The sequence below is a fragment of the Mesoplodon bidens genome, assembly GCF_964165515.1.
Source record: "Mesoplodon bidens genome assembly, chromosome: 12".
Taxonomy (NCBI): Eukaryota; Metazoa; Chordata; class Mammalia; order Artiodactyla; family Ziphiidae; genus Mesoplodon; species Mesoplodon bidens.
The window spans coordinates 85,502,124-85,508,123 of NC_138168.1; the positions used below are offsets into that span (position 1 = coordinate 85,502,124).

Here is a 6,000-nt window from a genome sequence, read left to right on the forward strand (position 1 = left end):
GCGGCGAGGGCCGCCCGGCCGGGCGAGGAGGGAGGGGGCGCTCCCACGCAGCCCGGGCTTCGCTGGCATTTGGGAGAGGAACCCGAGGGGACAGAGCAGAAAGAGGAAGGTGGCGGGGCAACCGGGGCGGCCACGCGGGCAGGTTCAGCTTCACCTGCCGTGTGTTTGGGCCGCAGGGAGAACCGCGTGGTCGGGACCCCCACCGGCCCGAGACCCCGGGAGCCGGCGGCGGAGCGAGCCCGGCTCCCGTCGGGACCACCAGTCCTGGGCTCGCGCGCCGGCGGGCTCGCGCACCAGCCGCCCAGCCGCACCTGTCGTCGAGTTCCGGCCACTGTCCCCTCCGCGGAGCGCGCGGCGCGAACCCCCCGGCCCGGCCCCTCAGCCCGTCGACCCCGGACCGCGCGGCTGGCTCACCCGCGGCTCCCGCACAGGACGGCTGCACTCCCCGCTGTCTGTGCGTCGGTGGAGTGCGCCTGCGGCCCGCGCTCCCGAGAGTCGCCGGCGGGGCGGGGCCCCGGGGCGGCGCCCCTAACCGCCCCGCCCGCTCGCTCGCTCGCTTGCCAGCCCGCCTGACCTGCGAGGTGCGGCTCGCGGGCAAGATGGCTGCGGCCGGCCCCGCGCATGGGGGCGCTCCCTTCCTCCCACGGCCCCGCCCGCCCGGCGCCCCCGAGGGCCGCGGAGACCCGGGGAGGGGGCGCCCTCCGCCTCCTCCCCGCTCCTTCCCCCCTCACCCCACGCTCGTAGAGACCTCTCCCGCTTCGCTGCCCTTCCCCTTGCCCTTGGAGACGAACTTCGCCGAGTTCGACTCAGCTCCCGAGGGTAGATGGAAAGTGTGAGATTGTTCCGTAGTGGACAGAAGAAGAGCAAGAAAATGTAAATAAGCCTAGAGGAGCCGGCCGGCGGCCACCGAGAAGGTGCTGGGCCGTTTGGGGTCGGCCTGTCCCGTGGTCGGGACATTTTGTTGTCCTTGCCCCGGGACCGAGACGGGCTTCTGAGAACCTGGGACCTGGCCGCTGTGTCTCCGCGCACGTGGCCGCCTCCGGGCTCGGATTCGGCGGAGAAGGACACAAGCATTAGAAGGCGCTCCATCGCCGAACGCTCTTGGTTAAAGCTCTTTAGATTTTACTAGCACAAAGCGTATTGGAAAAGAAATCTCCATAAGGAGAAATTCTAGGAATTATTTTAAATATATATATATATTTGCAAATGCTTCTCAAGAGGAATTACACACACACACACACACACACACACACACACACGGACTTCGGTGCCCAGTGGGATTTGTTGCGCAGTGATTAAGAGAGCTAGCTCTAGAGCAGTGGTTCTCAAAGCATGCTTCCCAGACTAGCAGTAACAACATCACCTGGTAACTTGCAGAAATGGAAACTCACAGGTACTGCCCCGAAACCTACGGAATCAGAAACTCTAGGGCTGGGGCCCAGCAGTCGGAAAGGTGAAAGGCTAAGGGTTGAGACCAGAGATTTTCCTGAATTCCCTTCCTGGACTCACCACTAACTCCCTGTCTGAGTTGAGTGAGTTATTTAACTCCTTGGTGAGTTAAGAGCTATTTAACACTTTCACATCTGTAAAGTGGCATAATTATGGCACCTGTTTCATAGGGTTGTTACGAGGATTTAAGGAGTCGCTACATTTAAGATGCCTAGAACAGCGCCTGGCACATAGTAAGCACTCAACTCTATCCTGGTACTGAGAGCAACTAGTGACTTTGGGCAAAGCACCAAACTCTAAGACTCAGTTTCCCTCTTTGTAGAATAGAGATACTAGTAGCACCCACTACATGGGCTTGAAGGGATTAAATAAGACAATGTATGCAAAGTGTTTAGCACCATTCTGGCCTCCCAGTAATGCCCAAACCGTCATTGGGACGGACTGCTTCTGGGGTACTCCTTGTCTCCTGTGACCCCCTCCTAGCTGCAGGTGAGTAGGGAGTATTTCAGAAGTCCAGGTGAGTAGGGAGGGCTTTTTTGAGATTTGGTTCTCTATTTGGGCAAGTCTGTTCCCTCTGGAAAACTGACTTTCTATTGTAAAGTGAAAATGTAAAGGGAACTTCATGAGGAAGGAAACTATGAAAGATATTTAAACTACAGTGATAAAGGTTCAGGTTGGATATGTCATTCCTAGCACACTCTATCTCCACCTCTTATCATTGCCTGGAGCCTTGTTAGCTAATTTTGGTCCCCAACTCTACTGATAGGATATGACTGTAATCTAATTTTTTATCTCACCCAGTTTATAGTATATTGTTTTAACTGGATGTTTGAAATAACAGTAGCCCAAGACCTTCTGGAGCATTTCTGCACTTTACCCTTCAGGGGAATGCTAAAAGATGAACTGGCCTGTGGCGGTGTCATAAAAATGAAAAGATCACAGGTTTCAGAAGCACACAGACCTAAGTCTTCATCCTGGTTCCAGCACTTACAGCTGGTCACTTTGGGCAAGTCTCTTAACCTGACTGAACTCCCACCTCTCCATCTATAGACTGGAGATAATAATGTATATTTCATGGTGTTCTTCTGAACACCTTTCAGAAGATCTTTCATGGTCACTGAATCGTATAATGTGAGCATTCAACTAACTCAAATGCAACTTCTAGGTATAACTTTCTTGCATAAGTTAAAATAGTACATTTTAAATCAACTATATTTCAATTTTTTAAAAGTCTACAAATAATAAAGCTGGAGAGGGTGTGGAGAAAAAGGAACCCTCCTACACTGTTGGTGGGAATGTAAATTGGTACAGACACTATGGAGAACAGTATGGAGGTTCCTTAAAAAACTAAAAATAGAACTACCCTATGACCCAGCAATCCCACTCCTGGGCATATATCCAGAGAAAACTGTAATTCTAAAAGATACATGCACCCCCGTGTTCATTGTAGCACTATTTACAATAGCCAAGACATGGAAGCAGACTAAATGTCCATCGATAGATGAATGGATAAAGAAAATGTGACACACACATATATATATATAATATTACTACATATTACTATATATTCCATATATATGGAATATATATATATAATGGCATATTACTAAGCCATAAAGAAAAGAATGAAATAATGCCATTTGCAGCCACATGGATGGACCTAGAGATGATCATACTAAGTGAAGTAAGCTAGACAAATATCATATGATATCGCTATATGTGGAATCTTAAAAAAAAAAAGATTCAAATGAACTTATTTCTAAAACAAAAAGAGACTCACAGACATAGAAAACAAACTTACGGTTACCAAAGGGGAAAGGGAGGTGGGGGGAGGGATAAATGAGGAGGTGTATATATATATATGTATATATGTAACTGAATCACTGTGCTGTATACCTGAAACTAACACGATACTGTAAATCAACTATACTTCAATTAAAAAAAAGAATATACAGAGAGGTAAGGAATGATTACAAGAGAATGGTCACTACAGAAATCGGAAAATTATATTAATAAACTTAATTAACTAATAAAAATAAAATAGTACAGCCATATTTTGCATATGCATTCCTCATGTCTTACATTACTGAAAGCTTAAATCTTATACTACATGCTACTGTACAGGTTTTTATCTCCCCAAAAAAACAAAAAATTTATACTGTCAAACTTATGACTGTTTTAGAAGGATTTTTCAGGGGTAATTTATTTTCACCTGATGGTAGAACGTAAGCCCCTTCCCAACCGCTGCCCCCCACCCTGTTCCGCTCACCACACACACAAGACTGAACTCCAAGGAATCTATGCAAGTTGCTTAGGGCGGTGATACCGAATCAGGTGTGCCTTAGAATCACTCATGGATTCCCCCTCTAGGAAACCCTGGGATCTTGTTTTTAACGAGTCTCCAGGTGAGCCTGATGTACCCAAAGATTGGAGAACCACTGACGTAGGTGTGGCAGGATGTTGACAAATGTTACTTACCTTGCCTCACCCTTCACCCTTCTTTGGTGAAGTTATTCTCCCATTTTGTAAGTCATGGTTTTGTTCACGTATGATCATCAGCGCCCTGGCAGAAAGTGAAGAAACCTGGAGCCGGGAGTCTTAGATACCATTCCCTGCTCTGGTTTCCACTAGCTGTTGACCTTGAACCACTTGTGCCTCATTTCAGGGTTTTGGTTTTTCAGCCAGAGGAGGGAAATCAAACGTCTACCCACGAGCCCAGGTGAAAGGCTGTTTGTTGGTATATTGCTTGGAGTTCTTCAGGCAAGGTTACACGAAATTGAGTTAAGGCAGCCCTCTCAGAAGCTTTAGACGCAGACAAGGACGAGAACTGTCTGCACAGAGCATCCGCGCCCCCTGATTGCAGGTTGCCTGTCAGGTCACTTCGGAACCTATCTCCATGCTGGTGCCAGCCTAATCTCAAGAAAAAGCTCACAAATAGCACGACAGTCTCTAGCCTCCATCACTTGTAAAGAACAGTCAATAGGCAACAGGGAAATAGAGTACCCTTGGCAAAACAATGATTTGTGTTATCTTGCAGGACTCAGTAACCTTGGGTGAAAATTCAGGACAGTGGGTGCAAGAGCACGAGAATGAACAAGGACTCAGACAGCCTGAGAGGGGGCCCCTCTGCATCGTGCCTAGAGATCTTTTTTTTTTTTTTTTTTTTTTTGCGGTACGCGGACCTCTCACTGCTGTGGCCTCTCCCGTTGCGGAGCACAGGCTCCGGACGCGCAGGCTCAGTGGCCATGGCTCACGGGCCCAGCCGTTCCACGGCATGTGGGATCTTCCCGGACCGGGGCACGAACCCGCGTCCCCTGCATCGGCAGGTGGACTCCCAACCACTGCGCCACCAGGGAAGCCCTGGAGATCATTTTTAAGGGCTTTACAGGACAGTAATCTGGGAGGCTCTTGGCACTATATTGATGGTATGGCTTATATAGTTTGAGTCCACTAAGAATAATTCTGGCCACTAGGTGTTCTATTTTAATTGTTTCTTTGGCTTTTTTAAAATTTGGCATAAATAACCTTAATAGTTTTTATGTAAAAGAGTACTAATGACAACACTTGTTTGACTAATAAACTCCCAACTATTGTAGCATCTATTATTATTTTCCTTATCTCCGATCAGCTTATGAGATTAAAAAAAAAAAGTTTCCAGTTTACAGCCATGTTGTATGATGACATAGTGGACAGGACCTTGAACATCCTCTATTCAGATACCCACATTTAACAGAGCAAAGAGCCCCACAGAGATGATTAAATTGTCTGTAGTCCTGCACCCAAACTTCTCGTCAAGATAGCCAGTGACCTACATCTTGCTAAATCAAGGGGCCGGACTTCTCTGCCTCACCTTACCCTTCTCCTAAGCAGCCTTGGACACATGTAGGACTCCCTGGGAACATTCTGTTCTTAGCGTTTCTGTTCTCTCCTCCCCCGCTTCTCCTGGTTCCCCCTCTGAAGCCGGCTCTCCTCTCCAGTTCCTCCTCCGCGCGCCTCCCTGTGGACTTGGCTCCCGGCTCATTCCTGGGCCCTCATCTATGCACACTCCCTTCCTAGGTCATCTCATCCGCTCCAAGGCTTAGATAACATCTCCAGCCCCGACCTTTCCCTAGAGCAACAACTGTGTACTTGGTATCTCCAGTACTCTGGATTTTCTGAAACCTGCCCCCCTTCCAACCTTCCCCTTGGCCCTAACCCTAGAGGTCAACCTGAATTCCTCTCTTTGCCTTGACCGCACTCCAACCTCACCCCGTTGTGCATCCAGTCCAGCAGACCTAACAGCCCTGTTTAAGGGTACATCAGATGGAGTCTCTCCCCTGCCGGGGGGTTTTGGAATAAAACGCAAACCCCTTCCTTGTTCCACACCCACCACCCCGTGTGGCCTGGCCCCCTCCTGCTTCCCCAGTTCTGTGTCCCATCCTCCCCGTGTTCCAGCTGCTCTAGGTGCCCGCCTCAGGGGTCTCATACTTGAGGTTCCCTCTGCCTGGAATGCTCTTCCCCCATCTCTGTCAGCCTGGCCTTTTCCAGTGTTCCAGTTTTTTGCCCAAATAC

The 6,000-nt window shown here is 49.1% G+C and overlaps 1 protein-coding gene across 2 annotated transcripts in view; it reads right to left on the reverse strand.

The window, feature by feature from the left end:
* EZR (ezrin) overlaps nt 1-568 on the reverse strand; it is a 49,234-nt gene extending 48,666 nt beyond the window's left edge. Inside the window, exon 1 of one of the 2 annotated variants that reach the window (XM_081250711.1) lies at nt 415-568. The gene's annotated coding sequence lies outside the window, so the exon portion shown is untranslated. The other variant, XM_081250712.1, reaches the window with a different exon arrangement.
* Between the last annotated feature and the right edge of the window lie 5,432 nt (nt 569-6,000).